The sequence below is a fragment of the Engystomops pustulosus genome, chromosome 1, assembly GCF_040894005.1.
Source record: "Engystomops pustulosus chromosome 1, aEngPut4.maternal, whole genome shotgun sequence".
Lineage (NCBI taxonomy): Eukaryota > Metazoa > Chordata > Amphibia > Anura > Leptodactylidae > Engystomops > Engystomops pustulosus.
In genome coordinates, this window is record NC_092411.1 from 145,083,892 (window position 1) to 145,106,644 (window position 22,753).

The window sequence follows — 22,753 nt, forward strand, 5'->3', positions numbered from 1 at the left end:
ACAACGTGCACCCATCGCCGTTCCAGACATCTGCCTGTAAAACCTACAATCAAACATGAAATAATTATGCTTGAGTATGAAGTCTAATAGGTCAAGCAGAAAAGAGTCAAATCTTCGGTCTCCGGTGGAGCGTTTGTCCAAGAAATATGCTGTGGCCCTAATACCATCATGATGGGCAATATTCGAGTAGAGTGACTCTACATCTAAAGTAACCAGCCAAACATTGTCAGGGAGCTGGGAGTGTTCCATTTTCAATATCAGGTCTGTAGAGTCCCGAATATATGAAGGTAAGGACAAAACAAGGGGTTGCAAGAAGAAATCCAGGAACATGCATGATTTTTCACAAAGGCCCCCAATCCCTGACACGATGGGTCTGCCCGGAGGACAGGTCAGGGATTTGTGGACCTTTGGAAGCATGTAGAAAGTTGGTATTACAGGGTCTGATACCGTTAGAAATCTCTGTTCTTTTTTAGTGATTATCCCGTATCTCAATGCTGCCTCAAGTAAATTGGACAGTTTCTTTGAGAAAGTCACTGTTGGGTCTGAAGGTAAGACGGCATAGTAGGTCTTGTTACCCAATTGTCTCTGGGCTTCATGTAGGTATAGGTCGATAGGCCACAAGACTACATTTCCCCCCTTATCTGCTTCCTTGATAAGGAAGTCTGTATTGGATCTTAGTTGTTTGAGGGCCACTCTCTCCCCAATCGATAAGTTCTCTCCACGGTGGGGATCCACCTGGAGGTTCTGAATGTCATGTGTGACAACATTAAAGAATATTTGTAGTGCTGGTATTAAGCCCAAATTCGGTGTCATTTGTGATGGTGTCCTTAGGGGACACACCCTCCTACCTGTTGTACTTGGGGCTTCGTTTTCCTGAAGAAGATCCATTAGATCATTAAGTGTTTGTCGGTCCTCTGGTGGAACACCATCCAACAGAGAGGGTTGATGATAAAAGGCCTTGAATGCCAGCTGTCTGCAAAACAGAAAGGTATCCTTAACCCCTTAAGGACGCAGGGTATTTTCGCTGATTTCTCGCTCTCCATCTTCAAAAATCCATAACTTTTTCATTTTTCCGTGTACAGAGCTGTGTGAGGGCTTATTTTGTGCGTAACAAATTTTACTTTCCCGTGATGTTATTTATTATTCCATGCCATGTAGTGGGAAGCCGCAAAAAAATTCCAAATGTGGAAAAATTGAAAAAAACTGCATGTGCGTCATGTTCTTGTGGGCTCAGTTTTTACGACTTTCACTCTGCGCTCCAAATAACATGCCTACTTTATTCTTTGGTTCGGTACGATCGCGGTGATACCAAATTTATATAGGTTTTATTGCGTTTTAATAAATTTTCAAAAATTAAACGAATGTGTACAAAAAAGAAAAACATTTTTTTGCCATCTTCTGACGCTAATAACTTTTTCATACTATGGCGCATGGAGATGTGTGAGGGGTCATTTTTTGCGAAATGAGCCGACCTTCTCATTGCTACCATTTTGAGGACTGTGCGACATTTGGATCATTTTTTATTACATTTTTTATGTCATCTAAAAAGGTGTAAAAGTCGCATTTTGGACATTTGGGCGCCATTTGCCGTTCCGGAGGTCACCGCCGCCCGTAACCGTTTTTATATTTTGATAGATCGGGCATTTTGGGACGCGGCGATACCTAATGTGTCTGTGATTTTTACTATTTATTATATTTTATATCAGTTCTAGGGAAAGGGGGGTGATTTGAACTTTTAATATTTTATTATTTTTTTACATTTTTTAAACTTTTTTTTTTCTCTTTTTTTCCACTGTTTCTTAGACCCTCTAGGGTACATTAACCCTAGATGGTCTGATCGCTCCTGCCATATACTGCAATACTACTGTATCGCAGTATATGGCATTTCTGCACACTATACATTACAATGAGCCACAGGCTCATTGTAATGCATGTGCAGAAGCCATGTATCCTCGGGTCAAACGAAGACCCGAGGCTACCATGGCAACCGATCGCCGCCCCCCGATGACGTTCGGGGGAGCGGTGATCGGAGGTAAGATGGCGGCGCCCACGCGCCGCCAAATTTAAAGTGCCGCCGGCGACTTTGCCGGCGGCAAAGAAGAGGTTAACACCCGCGATCGGTGCAAGCACCGACCGCGGGTGATAGCGATGGGTCTTTGCTGCGATATGCAGCAAAGCCCATCACTGTATGAAGAAGGCTCAGCCCGTGAGCCTTCTTCATACAACCTTCACAGCTCCGTGGCGGATATATCCGTCACGGAGCGTGAAGGGGTTAATGAGCTCAAACTTATCCAGTTTTTGCATTGGGGAGAAGGTGAGACCCCTCTCCAATACAGCTATTTCATCAATTGAGAGGGTATAATTGGAGAGGTTAATAATCTGTAGTCCACAGTTCTTACCGGCCTGGTCTTGAGCATCGGTGTCTATTTCCTCAATTTATGGCGGTAGTGTTCCTCACTGTGTGGAGGTAGTGTTCCTCACTGTACGGCGGTAGTGTTCCTCACTGTATGGGGGTAGTGTCCCTCTCTGTATGGCCGTAGTGTCCCTCACTGTATGGGGTAGTGTTACTCACTGTATGGGGTAGTGTTACTCACTGTATGGGGGTAGTGTTCATCACTGTATGGGGGTAGTGTCCCTCACTGTATGGGGTAGTGTCCCTCACTGTATGGGGTAGTGTTACTCACTGTATGGGGGTAGTGTTCCTCACTGAATGGAGGTAGTGTTCCTCACTGTTTGGCGGTAGTATTCGTCACTGTATGGGGGTAGTGTCCCTCACTGTGTGGCGGTAGTGTCCCTCACTGTATGGAGGTAGTGTTCCTCAATTTATGGCGGTAGTGTTCCTCACTGTGTGGAGGTAGTGTTCCTCACTGTATGGCGGTAGTATTCCTCACTGTATGGGAGTAGTATTACTCACTATATGGGGGTTGTGTCCCTCACTGTATGGCGCTAGTGTTCCTCACTGTATGGCCGTAGTGTTCCTCACTGTATAGCCGTAGTGTTCCCTGGTGTACGGAACTGTGGGTGGTGTCATTTTTTTGCGATTTTTGATGACGTTTTCATTGCTATCATTTTAAAGACTATATGACCTTTTGATCACTTTTTATTGAATTTTTATATTTTTCAAAATGGCAAAAAAGTGCTATTTGCGACTATGGGCGCAATTTTCCCTTACGGGTTTAAATGCAGTGAAAAAACGTTATTATATTTTGATAGATCAGGCACTTTCGGGGCTGTGGTCAATATCTCCCCAACGCGTTGTTGTCGCTTGCTCAGTGGGCATATGCCTGACAACAATGCGAAAAGCATGTTGGGGAGATATTGACCACAGCCCAGGACCCAGGAGTCTTTCTTGAATGGGTAACTAATCTCTATGTGTTGATGTATACTGAGCACGATTTCAGCATGGCCATGGTGCCATAATGATTTTTATGTTGAAATGTTAAGTAATGTTTAGTATTTAGTATTTATATATATTTTGCACTTGCACTTTTTTCTGCAATATATTTCCTGGGTTTCAATCGGGTTAGATGGCAATATAGTCTATTTTGGAGTACCATCACTGATGTTTTTTAATATGTGTGTTATTCATATCTATTTTTATGTCTTTTTTCTTAATAAAGTATTGATTTAATTGGACCTGAACTATTTTATATATTGGCCCAATTAATTAATTAATTGGGCCAATTAATGATTAAATATACTGGGACCCCTCTCCGTTAGTTATTGAATATGCCTCCCCCCCATTAATTACTAGACTGCCCCTCATAATTAATTATTTCCTATACCCCCACCATTAATTATTTCCTATGCTGCCTCCACCATTATTTCCTATGCTGCCCCTCACCATTAATTATTTCCTATGCTGCCCTCCACCATTAATTATTTTCTATGCTGCCCCCCATAATTAATTATTTCCTATGCTGCCCCTCATAAATAATCATTTCCTATAATGCCCCTCATAATTAATTATTTCCTATGCTGCCTCCACCATTATTTCCTATGCTGCCCCTCACCATTAATTATTTCCTATGCTGCCCTCCACCATTAATTATTTCCTATACTGCCCCTCATAATTAATTATTTCCTAAGCTGCCCCTCATGAGTAACTATTGGTCCCCGGCCGCCACAATTACTGCGCCCGTCTTCTATCTTCTTGACGCGCCCGGGCAGGAAGGGGTGCGCGGGACGCGCATCCTAGTTCATGATGTGATGTGCTCCGGGGTTGTCTTCTGGCCCCATCGCTCGAGTAATAGTGCTTGAGCGTCCGTTTCCGGCCGCATCGAGCACTTTACAGTTACGGGCAGGAGCTTCCTGTCTGGATGGACGGAGGCTCCTGCCCGACTGTCGAAGGCTGCGGTGCCCAGCGCTTGCGCGCCAAGTGTCGGGGGCCAGATCGAAATGGTCCGCTGGCTGCATGTGGCCACGGGCTGTAGTTTGGGGAACCCTGGTTTAACCCCTTCATTACGATGAGTGATCAGCACATTGTAATGAATGAGAAGCGAAATCCCATATACTGCCATACCTTAGTATGGCAGTATATGATAGGATCGATCAGACAACCTAGGGTTAATGTACCCTAGAGAGTCTGAAAAATAGTAAAAATAAAAATTTAAAAAAGTTTTAAAAAATTATAATAAAAAAAAATAAAAGTTCAAATCGCCCCCTTTCCCTAGAACTGATATAAATATAAATAAACAGTAAAAATCATAAACATATTAGGTATTGACGCGTCAGAAAATGCCCAATCTATCAAAATATAATAACGTTTTTTTTGCTGTATTTAACCCCCTAACGGTAAATATTGCCCAAAGTCGAAAAATGGCACAAAGTCGCAAACAATGACACCACCCACAGCTCCGTACAACAAAGTATGAAAAAGTTATTAGCGCCAGAAAATGGAAAAATAAAAAAATAGATATTTGTACAGGAGGTTTTAATTTTTGTAAATGTATGAAAACATTATAAAACCTAAAATCCAAGCCCAAAAGAAAACGTGGCAAATGCGTTTTTTCATCATTTTTACTGCATTTGGATTTTTTTAGACTATAAGAAGGAAGGAAGGTGTTATACCTTCCAACTTATTCCCATGTAGCTGTATAATACCAGGATATGATTAGGTGCAGGGTAGATGTTTCTCCCATTACTCCTGTAAATTGTTCTAGTGAGGGGAGGGGCTGAGTGACATCATCAGAAAAAGGTGATGAGCAAAAGAGTCAGTCAGTGAAGTGGAGCTGAGGAACTTGTATGACAATAAGAACGGGAGATTCTTGAGGTAAAACCGAACTTATTCTCAATGAGGAGCAAGTTACAAAGATTTTAGCCAACAACCCTGTAGCAATAAGGGAGACATTTTCGTTCACCTAGAGATTCCTGCTGAAACAGAAAGACTGAAACTGTGAGGTAAAGGACTGATATACCTCAATTTTTGACCATTTATTTACCTGTTCTAAGAAATATTTATTCTTTTCTAGTTAATTTATCGGTCTGTAGACTGAAGTGGTTGGAAATATTTGCAGTGACTAAGACAGTAATTTACAGTGACTAAGAAAAGTAATTATAACATCCTGTGACTTATTATTTGAAAACCAAGGTCTACACATTGATCTGTTTTTCTCATCTACATGTGTTCATCTAGTACATTTATGAGATGTGAAGCTAATTACTTTGTGTTTGGAGTACACTTTTTGCCATCAGAGTACATATTTATGCATTTTTTAAATAAAATTTTACACTTGAAGAAGTGTATGCCTATAAACTCCTTTATGCAATTTTGACAAATGGGGCAAGTGTCTCCTTTAAAAAAAAATGGTTCGTTGCAGTTTAGTATAATTCGTTATGTCATAACATTAGTACATGTCAAAATTGTAAAAATTGTTCTGCCCAATAACACAGTTTTGTTTCATGAAATACCTGGCAGAGAGAGGGTTAATTTCTAGTCAGGTCTGTTAAGTGATCTCAGCTGCTAAGGGTTAATTTTCTCCCACTCTTGAAATGATTTGTTCTTGAAAAATGAGGCTGCGGTCACACATTTTTGAAATTAATGAGTTTTGAAACTCTATACAGCAGCTGAGGAGAGGTTATTACTTTTAACATATGCGTTCACAAAACGAATATTAACACATGCATTAACATCGCATTTACGATACGTTTTGCAAATGCAAATGTTAACAGTAATGTAATTAGGCAAATGACCTCTCCTCAACTGTTGTAATGCGTTTCAAAATGCAATGAAAATGCAACCAAAACACAACGTTTGCATTGTAGTTAACAAATCCAATGCAAACGTCAGGGGGCAGGGCTTGGCCTGGTTACATATGCGTTTCTATTTCAATGCAATACAACAGGTGCTGACGATCTGTCTGAACCCTGCCCCAGGGGGTTTGCATTGTGTGCATACCCACACAGGGTTTGTGTTGTGTTTTCCCATATTCTTCATTACCAAACTTTTTTTCTCTCTTTTCTTGTGACTTTTCAGTGTAATTGCACCTAAATTTACAACTTCTACACCCGTTTTGCAAAGTTCACTGCCACAGAGATTTACACTGCTGTACCTAATTTATCCTAAAAATACAAATGTGGACGTCCGCCAAAATCGTTAAATTTTGCAGTAAAAAAACATCCAGCCAATAATAGGTGTGTTTTAACATTTTCACATGCCTCATTTAACAACCACTAAGATAAATCAGGCATGCCCAAAACCTTACAAAAAATCCCAAAAACTAGACACAAGATTTAAGACGTAGGATAAATGTCCCCCTTTGTGTTTTGCAAGCGCTGATCGCAAGCATTTAGGTGTAAACAGATTAGCTTTCTACTGCACTTAAATTGCATTTCTAAGCATAATTCAATAGCAGCCTGTGAACACAACCACAAAATGACGTTAGCTAGAAGTCCTGTCTGAAGGCAATTTTTGTGTTTCTTAAAATCGCTGGCTCTGAGCAAATTCTTACCTAAGTGGCTATGACTGGCTTGAATTCAATCAAATTGGCTGGGCTTTCTGTCTTGACAAAAATGAAAATGGTCATGGCAACAAATGACACTGTTAATTTGCAGTGATCTACAATTTAACACCCCAAAGAGACAGTAGAGCAATATTTGTAACACAACAATACGTGCCACAGTAGATGTGAGAAATCTTTAAAACATTGTATACAATGGTAAAAGAAGAAATGCTCTAATCAAAATTTAAACTGGTATTCCCATCTGGGCATTTACATTTAATTTAATTCATTTGCCACATTTAAACATTTCTTCAATTGGATGTTATTAAAAAAATGTTCCTGTGTGAAGATAATTTCTCATAAATGTAGCCATGCAGTCCCTTAGAAACGAGAGAGCGTCCTCAGATACGACCACCTCCCATTTTGGCAGCAGTGGCCAGACATGGGCTATTGAGTCCTGCCTGACCACCTGGCTTGATCAATCATTACCACAGGACGGCTGTGGGACATACAGTAACTCCCAGACATTTCATATACAAACACCCTTTGTGTCTTTGTGCAATCACAGCAGCAGAGGTGGCCGTATCCAAGAAGTCAGTCTTGTTTCTAAGGGACCATATGACTACATCTATGAAAAATTATCTTTAATTTTTTTTTATAATATGTAATTGAAAAAAATGTTTATATATGGCAGATTAATGAACCTGAATGTGAATGCCCAGACGAGAATACCTCTTAAAACCCATTATGACATTGACAATTATGACATTGAACAATGATATTAAAGAAAACACATTATCAGTTAGAGTCTATAGTGTCTCAAACAATTGAATCAGGCATAGGTTTGCTTTTAAGCAAGTTTAGGCGTATCTATGGAAACGCCTGCGATCGGGAACGAGCCACTGATGTTTTGCGTTAATTTAATGCAAAACACAGGTGGGTCGTTCCTGATCCCAGGCGGTTTTGTCTGCGTTTGTAAACGCAACGTGGGACAGCGCCCTAAAGGTTTCATGGAGTTTTTATTGCAGATGCCATTGTTAATATTTGAAAAATATTATTGAAGAAAAAGGGTGTCTCTTTTACTAAAATTATAGGCCTCGGTACAGATGGTGTAGGAGTAATGATAGGCATGGTGTATGAAAAAAACTGCAAGCAATGTTCCCTTGAGAGGGCAGTCACACATGGCGTTAGCGCATGCATTTTGAAACGCATTACAACAGCCGAGAAGAGGTTGATATACCTGATTACATCAGGGTTAACATTATGTTTACAAAACGCATACATGAATGCAATGATAGGGCATGCGTTAACACATGTGACTGTTAACACAAACATTAACATTAACCCCTAGGCGCACCAGGACGTTATAGTACGTCCCCGGGGCTAGATGCTTAGCGCACGGGGACGTTCTATAACGTCCTGCTTCTGGCACCGGCTCACGAACGGAGCCGGTACCAGAAGCAACGGCTGTCAGCTGTCTAGTACAGCTGACAGCCTGCGCTAACACCCGCGATCGGAGCCGGCTCCGATCGCGGGTGTTAACCCCTTACACGCCGCGGTCAAACATGACCGCGGCGTGTAAGGGTGTTTGCGCTGTGGATCGGATCCCCCGTGCCGCTTACCGGAGGATCCGATCCACTTCTGGGCAGCTCCGAGGACTGGCATGTGCCCCGGAGCTGCCCGGTCTCCATGGCAGCCAGACCCCTTCCGGGTCTGGCTGTAAACTGTCTGAGCATGCGCAAGCTTGCTCAGACAGTTTACACTGCTCTACAATAAAATAGTATTGTAGAGCAGTGTATTGAACTTAAACCAGTGATCAGAGCATCACTGGTTTAAGTTCAAGTATGTATAAGTAAAAATATGCAAAAACACTTAACACTACACATTATAATAAATAAAAAATAAATACATAAAAATATAAGCCCCTAAAATGTCACTTTCCCATAAAAACACTTAATAAAGTATAAAAAACACAAAAACACAAAAAAACCCGCATATTTGGTATTGCCGCGTCCGTAACAATCTGTATAATAAAACAGAATCATTACTGGACCCGCACGGTACACGCCGTAGAAAAAAACCCGCAAAAACGTTCCGAAAAAAGATAATTTTTAATTATACCCTATCAAAAAATGCTCTAAAAAGTAATTTAAAAAATGTTATGCACTCCAAAATAAGCCCACTAAAAAGAACAACTCTTCTCGCAAAAAATAAGCCCCTAACCAGATTTGTCAGCCGAAAAATAAAAAAGTAATGCATATGAAAAGATGGTGATGCTAAAATGAACAAGATTTTATCCAAATTGGTTTTTATTCAGTACAATTGAATAAAATACACAAAACCCCCACATATTTGGTATCCCTGCGTCCGTAGCAATCTGCATAATAAAACAGAATCGTTATTAGATCCGCAAAGTGAACCCCGTAAAAAACAAAACAAAAAAAAGCTCCAGAAAAAAGATCATTTTCAATTAATACCCTATAAAAATGCTCTAAAAAGGGATTTAAAAAATGTTATGCACTCTAAAATAAGACCACTAAAAAGAACAATCCTTCTCGCAAAAAATAAGCCCTTAAACAGATTTGTGAGGCAAAAAATAAAAAAGTTATGCATATGAAAGACGGTGATGCTAAAAGTAACAACATTTTTGCCAAATTACTTTTTATGCAGTAGAAATGGGAAAAAAATAAAAAATCTATATAAATGAGGTCTTTTTGTAATCGTGGCGACCCATAGAATAAAAATAATATACTATTTTTATGGTATGGTAAACGGGCAAAAAAAAAAACCCATAAAAATCTTCCTGAAAAGTGATGATTTTCATTTCCTCCACCAACAAAGAGTTAATAAAATCTCACCAATTAGCCTATAGATTCCCCCAAATTACGTACCAGAAAAGTGCATCTCATGTGGCAAAAGAAATAAGCCCCTATAGGTCCACATTAAAAAAAAAGAAAAAAATTATAGCCTGTACAATGTGACATAGCAGATCTGCTCTGCATGGCGCCTCCTTCCCTTCTATGCCCGGCCGTGCGCCCATACAGCAGGTTACCACCACATATAGAGTATCCGTGTACTCGGGAGAAATTGGGTAACAAACTTTGTGGAGCCTTTATTCATTTAATCCATTGTAAATGTTTAATTTTCCACCCAAAATGAGTGTATTGTGAAAAAATATTACAATTTGCAGACTGCACCTCCATTTTGTTTTAACCCCTATAAAACACGTAAAGCGTTAACAAACTTCTTAAAAGTGGTTTTTCATACGTTGAGGGGTGTAGTTTCCACAATGGGGTAATTTACGAGTCTCACTATTATTTAGGCCTCTCAGTGTCAATTAGAAGTTGAGCAGGTCCATCTAAATGCGGGTTTTGGTGATTTTACAAAAAATGTGAAAAATGATACCTAAATTCTTAGCCTCATAATATTCTAGTAAAATATGTGGAATCTTAAAAAACCATGCCAACATAAAGCAGACATTTGGGAAATGTAAGTTATGAATTTATTTGGGAGCTATGACTATCTGCATCAAAAGTAGAGAATTTAGAACGTTGAAAATAAAGAATTTTTCCAAATTTTTTCCAAATTTAGTTTTTTTTCATAACTAAACACAAAAGATATCATCCAAATTTTTAAACTAATTTGAAGTACAATGTGTCACGAGAAAACAATCTAAAAATCCCCTGGATATCTCATAGCGTTCCAAAGCTATAACCACTTATAGTGACACAGGTCAGATTTGAAGAATGGGGCCGCGTCCTTAAGGCCAAAATAGGCTGTGTCCCCTAGGGGTTAATGCATGTGTTTGTAAACACAATGTTAACAGCAATGTAATCAGGCAAATCTCCTCTTCTCAGCTGTTGTAATGAGTTTACGCCTTGTGTGAATGCTCCCTGAGGAGCATTTGATTGCGTTTTCATTGCGTTTTGATCGCATGCGTTATCGCATGCACTCATTTGTTCCTTAGCCAATATATTAGTGCAAATGCACCTCTGGGTTTTTTTTCCTGGATGCGTCTGGTCCTGCTAGTGTGTTCTTAAAGGAGAAGTGTGCTTTTGAAAATTGTTTGGTCATTTTGTGCTCGGCTGATTTTTTGGTTTTCCACGCCATTTTGCCAAATGTTTTGATGTCCGACATGCATCCGTTATTTTTTGGTGGAGTGGCAATTCTTATGGGAATGGCGTCAAGGAGAAGGAGAATTCTGAAGGTATTTATTTTCCGCTCTTGTTTTTAATCTGTTTTTCATAATGTGATATTTGATCCAACCATTGTGTAAATGTAAGTTTTTGACTCCTTAACATTTGTTTTTTTTATTTAGAAAAAGTGGTTGCCGCGTCTCCAGCCCAAACGCTTATGGATTCACCCTCTGCTCCAGAAACTGGGATATGCATGGTCATTTCTGTAAATTATTCACGGAGCTGCGAAGGTAATGATTTTTCATTCTAAGGCCACAGTCACACGTACCGGTAGACGTCCGTTCATAACGCGAAGCTAGCACACAGGGGGAGGTCCTCGGCCCGAACGCACATGCGTTTCCAGAGAAACGCATGCGATCGGCTTATCAATCGCATGCGTTTCCCTGTTAACGCATGTGCGGTCGGGCCGAGGACCGCCCCCTGTGCGCTAGCGTCGCGTTATGAACGGACGCCTAGAGGATTGTGTGACCGCGGCCTAAGGGTGAAGACACACATGGCGTTTTTGGGCCGTTTTTACTAAGTGCGTTTTCAGATCGTTAAAAACACATGCGTTAAAAAAACGCATGCGTTTTTAAAAAACGCATGCGTTTTTTGAAAATGCATGCGTTTTTGTCCATTTTTCATTGCGCAATTTCGGAAAAACTGACAAAAACGGATGCGTTTTTAACGATCTGAAAACGCACTTAGTAAAAACGGCCCAAAAACGGCCCAAAAACGAAATGTGTGTCTTCACCCTAAATGATTTTTTACCCTGTTTTTTACATAGATCGTAAGCAAAAACTTTTCTGTTATTACAGGTATCCTAGTTAATATCTATTAATACGCGGCCCTATTTCTGCAACAGAGCATTTATTAGTTACTTTGCGGTAGGTTTATTTTTTATAAGTCTTTTTTTTTTTTTAATTTGTTTTAGGAAAATACAAAGTTTTGTAAATTATGTACCTTTCATCCTTTTTTTTCTTGTTCATTTTCAGGTTCCTGGCAACTGGCGAAAGCTATGCCTCCCTGCATCTGCAGTTTCTGATTGGAAAACGCACGATATCTAATATAGTGAAAGAAAATGCATGTGTCGTTTGAAGTAATTGCTACAAATTTTTTGGGAAAAAACAGACTTTCCAAATTGTATTGGTGCACTCAATGGCAAGCACATTATAAAAAGTATTTTCTTCATTGCATTGGCTGATGCCGACTCAAATTTAATTGTGATTGAGACAGGGTCATATGGGAGCACCAATGACTCTCGAATTTGGGAGACCAGTTCAATGGTAAAAAAGTTAATAGCTAATCATATTAATCTGCCAATATCCAAAACACTGGTGGGAACAAACACCAGTTTGCCTTCTAGGTTGATTGCAGATGAAGCTTTTGGCCTTTCATTACATTTGGTGCGTAAGGTTATTGAATGTGCTTTTGGGATCCTGGCCAATTAGTGGCGCATATATGCGTAACCCCCATTTCCAAACTATGATTGAATTATGTAGAGAGGAGCCTTCAAAAGAACCAACCAGGAACATATGTAATTGTCACATTGTTTCTGGTTGGCGTGTTCATGAAGAGTTAACAAAATATTTTTGCAGTGATGCAGGTGCAGCATAACCAACTTTTTTGCTGGATTATAAACTTGATTTTGTGTTACTTTTGGCTTTCATTTTTTATATTTAAATTTCTTGCAAAATGTCTTTTTAGGTTTATGTTTAAAGTTCATAAATGGGTTACATATTTAATATTTGTTTTTATTTTTTTTTTGCTTTGTTTTTGATTTTTCAGTAAAAATGACAAAGGAATGTTTTTTTGTTTGTTTTATTTTTAAAAATAAATAACAAAAATAACAGCAATTATTCAAGTGAGATAATAAACATTCAAAATTGTATTTTCCATAGCACATATTTTTCATGCAAATGATGTTTTGGTAAAATTTTTAGACAATATGTGACAAAATGTGTGACAAAAAAAAATTCTGCTTGGAACTTTTTTGGATTAAAGTGCAAAAGGAATGTTGGCATTGTCATATTCCCATCATGGGTTTTTTTACATTTTAGAGAAAATATACAATTTTTTAAACCTTAATTTAAAACTCTCAAAAAATTAGGAATGGCCATTACATTATGGCCGGATACATGAGTGCTCGCATCCAAACCCTGGTATCATTGTCTCAAAAATTAAATTTTCTGGGCAAATTTTTTGGGTTAAAAGCTAAATTATATTTGTTCCTTTCAACAATCAAACTGCGTAATCTAGTCAACATCACTCAAAATACAAATATAATATTCTCATTAGTTATATACATTTCAATGGCAGGGCACACGCACAAGTATAAACATGTAAAATTATGACCAAATAGTATATATAATACATACTCTGGAAACTTGAGATTATTAAAAAATATAGCATAATGCTCAAAGTCACCTACATTTTGCAAAATAATTTGCCAGTATATTATCATTTATGATTGTACAAACAGCGGAATATGCCTAAAAGTATTATCCACATCATTTTTTAAAATTTAATTTATTAAATAATTACAAAGTCAAAGATGTTTTAAACCGCGGTAGTTAGATGATGAGCTCAGAAGGCTGCTTGTTTTTTTTTTAGTTTGTTATATTTTATATAATCACTTAAATCAGCTTGTTTCTAATGGGTTTTTTTTACATTTTTTTAGAGGTTCTTAGTTTTACCTAGTTTTTTTGCCAATTCTTTCTGCTAATACTTATATGTATATTCAGTAACTTTTGGGAAACATTATTGATAATATACATAATTCCGCCTTATTTTTGATGTTGTGAACTTTGATCATAATGCACATTAAAAAAAAACAAACTTTGAGACAGTGTGATTTTAAAAACTTGTTTAAAATCTTAAAAAATTAAACATTAGACCAAAAAATATATCGTCAGACCAAAGAGTTTAAGCAACTCAAATAGACAACAAGTTATTTTTTTTTGGAAGAAACATAGCTTAACCCCTTAAGGACACAGGGTTTTTCCGCTCATTTCTGGCTCTCCAACGTGTACAGACCTGTGTTAGGGCTTATTTTGTGCGTAACAAATTTTACTTTCCTGTAATGTTATTTATTTTAACATGCCGTGTACTGCGAAGCTGAAAAAAAATTCCAAATGTGGAAAAATTAAAAAAAAAATGCACGTCATGTTCTTGTGGGCTCAGTTTTTTTGACTGTGCACTCAAAATAACACCTCAGCTTTATTCTTTGGTTTGGTGCGATCGCGGTGATACCAAATTTATATAGGTTTTATTGTGTTTTAATACATTTTCAAAAATTAAACGAATGTGTACAAAAAAGAAAAAAAAAATTTTGCCATCTTCTGACTCTAATAACTTTTTCATACTTTGGTGCACGGAGATGTGTGAGGTGTCATTTTTTGCGAAATGAGGCAACGTTTTCATTGCTACGTTTTCATTTACACCATGTAAAAAGGTGTAAAAGTCGCATTTCGGACATTTGGGCGCCATTTCCCGCCTCGGAGGTCACCGCCGGCCGTAACCGTTTTTATATTTTGATATATCGGCATTTTGGGACACGGCGATACCTAATATGTTTGTGATTTTTACTGTTTATTATGTTTTATATCACTTCTAGGGAAAGGGGGGTGATTTGAATTTTTTATATTTTATTAATTTTTTTTTTTTTAACTTTTTTTTTTCTTTTTTTTCCCACTATTTCTTAGACCATCTAGGGTACATTAACCCTAGATGGTCGGATTGCTCCTACCATATACTGCAATACTTCTGTATTGCAGTATATGGCATTTTTGCAGGTCATTCATTACAATGAGCCACTGGCTCATTGTAACGAATCTCCAGAAGCCATGTAGCCTCGTGTCAAAAGAAGACCCAATCGGCGGCGGCGTTCGGGGGCCGGCGGCAATGACATGGTTAATAGCCGCGATCGGTGCAAGCACCGACCGCGGTTATTAGCGGTGCGGGTTTTCTGCAAAATGCAAAAAGCCCCACCTTTGTATGAAGAGGACTCAGCCCGTGAGCTCTCTTCATACACTCCTTATACCTCTGCGCCGTAGAGCGTGAAGGGGTTAAACTTGCTGTTGTTGAGGGGCCAAACTCAAACGTTGATACGGGTAGTGTGGTTACAGTTTGCAAATCGTGTGTTTGCACATCAGTGTCCCATGAACTGAGATCCACATTCAACATTCCTAGGTAAGATGTGTTTGAAGCAGGGTCATATGCCTGTGGTTGTAATTGTGTGGGAATAGTATTGTGCTGTGTAACATTTGCAGTTGTTGCTGAAGGCTGCCTATGTGTGACGGGTCTGCTTTGGCCTGGGATGGTGTTTGAACTTTGTGTTGCTAGAGCAAAACGAAGGTTACGCTCCAGAACAGCTAGTGGTGGTAATATTGGAGTTTTTGCAAAATATTCTGCAATTATAACAAATGACATAAATGTGGCTCTTTTTGTTTCAGGTAGTTTCCTGCACTGTCCTGCAACCACAGTACCAAACCCATTATACATATCTGGTGTAGTCACTCTTTGCATCATCCGTACAGCTTCAGTTTCTATTGGAGAAATCTGCTCAACTGAAGTGCGACTGGTCCGGCGTCGCCCCCTGCGTGAGGTGCTTGGACGTGGAACAAATTCTTCTGTTTAAGGAGGGGAATCACCCAACACAGTGTAGTCACACATTGGTTGCTCTGGTGGCTCCTCATCTGCTGATTCTGGGCTATCCTCTTGGTTGTCACTGTCCTGGATTTCTTGTGTTTTACTGTCGATAATTTAAGCCATATTTTGATACCTATATGTATTTTTTGATTTTTTAAATCACATTAATCACTAGCCCCCTGTGGTATCTAACGAGCCCAGCTAGCACATTTTTTATTTTTAAAGAATTACATACTCAGCCTCCAGCGCCCTGTTGGTCATTGTGGATTACCATCCTAGTTGTGGCTCCAGGTGGATCCTCTTTGTTCCTCTCTCATAGTGTTGCACTGGACGGCAGATTGCTGGCTAAGGTAACTGAGAGAAGACCAAAGACGAGACTCCACGAGGATGGGAAGCTGCGACAAGCATCGGGGCGCTGGAGGATGTTTTTTTTTTTTTTTTAATGTTAAATTTACCTTGTGTATAAGCCGAGGTGAGTGTTTTTGGATTTTTTCTTGCTTAAAAACATACATGGGTTTATACATTTAAAAAGATATGGAAATTTGTACATAGAAATGAATCTTTTTTTAGTAAAATACAAATTTGCACAAACTAAAATGAATTATGATTCAAAATTTGAAAGACAACTTTTTCAAATCAAAAGTTGATTAAAAAAAAAATGGCAACATGCAAAATTGATGCAAAAATGTGCCATACTCCAAAATGTGAGCAATAAAAATGTTAAAATGCTTTTTAACTGGCCAAAAAAAACATTGCAAGAGCATTTGCCCAAAAAAAGGCATATGTTTTTCAATTATTTAATATGTTTACCGTATTTTCTGGACTATAAGATGCACTTTTTAGCAAGAAAAAATCTTGCTAAAAAGTGCCTGCGTCTTATAGTCCAGAGGTCAGGAGGATCCAGCACTGCCAGACCCTCCTGACCTCTGTAAGGGAGATCAGAGGTAGAAGAGACTCCGTGCTACTCTCACCTCTCCCCGATGTCCTACTGGTACAGGACCTGCGGTGATGTCAGAATCATGTGACTGATCACATGCTTCTTACTTCACCGCAGGTCTCATACTGTCATGCTGCGCTGGGACATAGTGAGAAGAAGAGGAATGGGGGAAGTATGTGTGTGTGTGTGTATAGGTGAGCTGAGTGAGTGTGTATAGGTGAGCTGTGTGTGTGTGTATGTGTGTGGTTCTGTGCCTGTGTGTGTGTATAGGTGAGCTGAGTGAGTGTGTATAGGTGAGCTGTGTGTGTATGTGGATGGATGATGCAGAGCTGAGTGTGTATGTGGAAAGATGATGCAGAGCTGAGTGTGTAAATGTATGTCTGTGTGCGCTGTGCTTTAGTGTGACCAACAGGGATATTTTAATTGGTGTAAAATATATTTTTCCTTTTTTTGGAAGCCTAAATCTGGGGTGCGTCCTAAAGTAAGAAGCGGCTTATAGTCCAAAAAATACGGTAATATAACACACTGTACTATATCATTATACTTATTTGATATGCAGTTACAGAAACGACATTCAAAGTATGTGTGCTGCTCACACATTAACTCACAGACTCCTCCTTGGAGGCCCTGTACAACTACACATATCACCCTTGTCATACCAGGTTATCCAAGTCACATTTTTTTTTTTACAAAAATTACGGACGTAGGGAGCGTGTTGGGAGCAGAAAAAGCATTTCTTCAAAATGCTGGTATGGGCGCTTGCGAGATGGTGTAGCCCCACTTTTCTCATTGAGTGCAACCTCACGACGAAAACGATCACCGTTTTTGAAGATCATTTTCTAATGAGTACAATTGGATAAATTATTTTTTATAATTAACATTTAAATAATATACATATATTTTTTTAATGATCTTATTTGAATCCAAGTCAATTTGCGTTTGGCATTATCGGCATAGGACTTGTGTTTTGCATTCCACAGAAGATGTTGTTCTTTAAGGCCTACCATAGTAAAGTGCAACATCAGTTATGTCTAAAAAAAAACATGTTAAAAATGCATTTTTGGGCATGATTTGGAATTATGAACCCTGCGTTTTGAAAAAGCAACATTTTATTTTGGGTCAAAAACATGATATATATATATATATATATATGATTTAAAAAAAAAAGGGAAATCTTATGCAACATCCCCCACCGGGGCCTAGCCTTTTCTCGGGGCCTGGAGACAGCCGGGGCCCGCAGTACCTGAGTGGCTGGCGGTTGCGGCCTAGGCACGCGAGTGTCACGGTGCTTGGTATGGGGGAACCGGAGGGCTGTCCTACAGCCTGGCAGGTCTCCAGTAGGGTGGTGTTGGCAAGAAATGATGAGGGAGAGGCGGCTATAGCGGATCTCCCTGGGGCAACCCTTTGGTGTCTAGAGTATGGGTCTCTGTGCAGAGGTTGAACAAAAACCAACTTACAGTTCTTTATTGGAACCGACAGGAACATCAGCAACGTGCCTTTAACAAGATGGAGGGAGCCACAGGATGTAGATCACCAGCCTGGATGCAAGGGCAGGCTGGGAGGCAGCTGTGTCCTAATAGGATGCTTCAGCTTGATCCTGGATATCTTCAGGTATCACCCTTGAAGGTAGGATGACACCCCTTTCCTCACTACCTAGCTATTAGCTCCACTTCAGGCAGGGGCTAGGCTCTTCCTGCTCTGGTCTGGTCTGGTGCTAGCTGTACAGACTCCGAAGAGTCTGTACTGGAGAGACTCCAGTCTGCTTCTGAGCTACTGCTCAGCTAACTGCTCTCTAGAATATTCTTGGATAGGGGTTTTATTATCTCCCCTTGGTCAGGTGGTGGCTGCTCCTCCAATTACCTCTCAGCTCACAGAGACAGGATGTAACACAGATCATTGGACAATAGCATCTTGCATCATACAAAATACTTAACTTCTGCCTTGCCAGGCAGGATTCACCACTGCAATATCCCCTATGTCCTATCAGGACCATGTAGTGTAATGTGGATACATGCAGGTGGGACGTATTCGCAAACACTTCCTCGCCATTGCATCGGCGAGGGTGTTGCACTTATATTGTTCAAGTGCTGAGTCCCGTAGGGGTTAATGTAGCACAACATTCATACGCGACCTTTGACAACATTACTCGCCGTGCTTTCAACCTAGTGACTAGGTGTATGCTTGCACCTCTTGGAGTAGCCTAGGACGAGCCACTGCCCGCCTTGGAGAAAGTCTTAGCGCTACTTAGCGCATACTTATGCAGCCCATCGTGGCGCAGCAAGCATACCAGCACAAGTATAACCTACTTTAGATTCCCCTGAGGAGTGCACAAGGACCGGTGCACGAGACGCATAGGGAGTTTTTTTTAGATTTTTAATTAAAAAAAAAAAAAAAAAGGGAGTTAATGGACTTATGCAGCTTAGAGTAAGGGCATAACAGTCTGTATAGGGCCAGTCTTGGGACCGCCCTTGTAAGGGCTGGGAGCAATACAAGGGGGACCAGGCTAACAGATACAGTAGGGTATAATAGGTCATCACTGGACGGAACAGTCCCTACTGCGGCCAATTCGGGATGAAGATGGGTGAGATCCAACCTTTTCTTCCCAACACTGGCATATCTGCACTAATACATGTGGCCCTCTCTCATGCTGTTTTTGTAAATATTGGTTATGGTACGGCAATTTTTGTCCGTGTATGTGATTGTTTGTTTGTTCACTAGGTGTTCTCTTTTACGAATTGTGGTTGAATTGGACCACGGACTTGAAGGTGGTCGCCTTTTATCTATCTGAATTAAAAGTTATGTTTTAATAAATTGTGGCATTTTGCTAAAGCCAACATTACTCGGATGGAGCAAAAAGTGGTCAGTCAAAACAATCTATCATAAAAAATACATGTGTCTCCGCACTGAGACACACATTGATCAGCAAGTTAGGGCTCAATCACACAGCCGTTCATGGGTACATACATGCCCCGGACACAAATTTGCATCCGCATATACGTCAACATGGACGGCAATGGCGGCCCAGTGGCGGTACAGTGCCACGCATGTGTCAACAATCCACGCCGTACACCGCTAAAAGATACAGCATTCTCTATTTTTTAACGAGTGTGCGTACGTGCGCTGCTGTTTTCAATGGCAGGAGGAGGGGTCAAATCCTCCTCACTGCCAGCACACAGCCGATATGCCGTGTGTAAATGGTCCATAACAAAATACAGTATTCAGAAGAAATTGGAGGTGCAGTCATAAAATAAAAAAATAGACATACAACAATAATTTGCACGGACAATGTATTTAAAGCATATACATTACAAATACACTGCAATACTTTGCCCAAAGAATGTTAAAAAATTACAGATTAAACCTAATAATCTCCAGATATAGGCTACATTCACACAAACGTATGGTGGACGTATATACGGCCGACATATATATACATCCCACCTACACTTCTAGGGACTCGCGGCCCTGTACGAGAGCGGTACGGTGCAGCACACGTGTGTCAATGTACCGCTCTGTAGCCCTAAGAAAGAAAAGACATGCGCAGTATATTCATATGTAGAGGGGCGGGGGTGAGCTGCGCTCATCCCCTGTTCCTTTCCGCAGCGCCGATATGTACTACAGTACGGCGGGCATACATTGTGTGAATGTAGCCATAGACTGAAATTAAAATAACATATGGTCGTGTGCATGAGGCCTAGTACAGAAATCAATAATAACTACAAGATACATGGACAAATGTTCACAAATAAAATAAAGAAGCAAAACCACATTTGTTTAAAAAAGACCAACAGACAAAAAAACATTTCATCACCACAGAAACTACAAAAAAAAGGCATGAAAAACTACAATGCAATAAAAAAGTTAGACATAAACAGCAGAAATATTGCACTAACCAAAGATATTAAATAGGAGACATCCAAATTCAAGCGGTGGTATGCAAACATTATGAGAGAAGTTTGTACTTCACTTCAAAATGGATGATGTAATGTTGTGAGGTAAAATTGCGGGAAAAAGAAAATTAACACTGTCCATGGTGGCTTGGCGGTGTGTCAACGCACACGCCATCAGACGCATGCGTCTTCGAAATGAAGCAAAACGTCCACATTTAAAATTAACAGACAAAACGCATCTCTCCATCTCTGATCATAAACACAAACGCAACCAATTAAGCAATACACTGCGTTATAGACGCATCCATAAACCAAAAATGCATCAATTGAACAAGTGCACAGAAAACCCATTAAGAATCATTACAAAGAAATCACTTGCATCTCCAACATGACAGATCAAAGCACAACGTGTGAACGCGCCCTGAGGGTGGTGGCACACATGGCGTTTTGAACCTTTTTTTGGGCCGTTTTTAAGCAGTATGTTTTGAAAACGCATCCATTTTTAAAAAATTGATAATTATGATAATTGGTAAAAATGGACCAAACGGAAAAAACTGATGCGTTTTCAAAAACACATGTTTTTTTTTAAACGGACTTCATAAAAACGTCCCAAAACGGGTTTAAAACGCCACTTGTGCCACAGGCCTGAGGCTGGGTTCAAAAGTGAACACAGTCGAGGTCAGGTTAGCAAAATGTGTTTTAAAATCCGAATCAGTTGAAAGCAATTGTTTTCTCCACTCTTCCAAAACACATGAATGGTCGGGACTAAGTTCTTGTTGGTGGTTGAAATGAATTTTTTAGAACTATTGTCTTTTTTAGAGAAAATTTATCTATAATCTATAAATAACTTTTGCTATACTCTAAATCAGGGATCCCCAAACTATGGCCCGTGGGCCACATGGGCCCCCATGAAGCCATTTATCCATCCTTCAATAAAAATAAAACCTAACTTGGTAAAACTGCTCCATTTTTAATCTATCTGTAAAGTGCACAATGCTGTAAACGTGCATGGAGGCTGGTGCTGGGGAGCTGCCACAGAGTGTCCAGGCCAGGAATAAGATGTTGGGACTGTACCTAGTAAGCCATATGGCTATAAATCCCTGTAACCCCAATAAAAGACTCCGCCCTTACAGGGGCAGTACCAGTGCTCACCCTAGAAGGCTAGCCCTAGTAAGCCCTAAAGAACAAACATAATTTCCCAATGCGTTTCTTGAGCCAAAACATATGGATCTTTCATCAGGGAAAAATGGGCTATTTGAATACACTAGGGTAGATAGTGATCATATCCCTCCCCCTCCCGTGCTACACTAGGATAGACAGTGGACCGGAAAACAGGGTGTAGTGATTAAATATTAGATAGGGCTTCCCCCATTAATATTTACGCAGAATTAGAAAATAAAATTCCTTATACTTACTCGCAGTCTTCAGCGACTATAGGACTATAGACTTCAGGACTATACAGTGACATCTCTGCACTACTGCGTCTTAAAGAGGCCACGCGATAGCTATCGATTAAAGAATCGCTGAGTTTCAAATCATCATGAAGCTGCTGGGCACAGGCGTCCGCATCCTGTGTTCCTCCCACTTAAAAAACAAAAGGTGGCCATATCTGATGTCTTTTTGAAAGGGGGTGTGGGCTATTTATTCATGGTTTGCTGAGAGGGGGTGCCTTTTCCAATAGATTACTGAGGGGGGCCCTATCTAATGGAATACTTAGGGGGAGTGCCTTATCTGATGGACACAGATCACACTGCACTGATAAGCTGCCTCTGTGCGGGTAGTTATTGTTGGTATATTGTTTTTGTGTGGCTGTATATTTATCAATTGGTATTCCACTAATAGCAATTTGGAATCCCTAGGAAACTACGTCGTCAAGAAATAGAAAAATTGTTACAGAATGTAGGATATTCAAATAAGAGTGGACTTATGATTACAAGATAAATATGATTGTTTGGTCAGAGATGTGAGAAAAGTTAAAATATTAAAACTGAAAAATACATTCACAATTCAGCACAATTCAATATTTCAATACTGCGAGCAAGTTGCTAAGCTAATAGCATCGGTGGCGGAAGAATTTGTTAGAGTGCCTTTTTTGGACAAGGCAGACTTATTTAGCTAGTACAGTTAGTCCAAGGACTGAAGAAATGGGAGACCATTTGC

The 22,753-nt window shown here is 39.8% G+C and overlaps 1 long non-coding RNA gene across 1 annotated transcript in view; it reads left to right on the forward strand.

The window, feature by feature from the left end:
• The window catches only part of LOC140091076 (uncharacterized), a 107,602-nt gene extending 91,779 nt beyond the window's left edge, over nucleotides 1-15,823 (forward strand). Inside the window, exons 2-3 of the long non-coding RNA XR_011850065.1 lie at nucleotides 11,260-11,367; nucleotides 15,571-15,823. This is a non-coding gene — a long non-coding RNA (uncharacterized lncRNA). The remainder of the gene's footprint in view (nucleotides 1-11,259; nucleotides 11,368-15,570) is intronic.
• The last annotated feature ends 6,930 nt before the right edge of the window (nucleotides 15,824-22,753 follow it).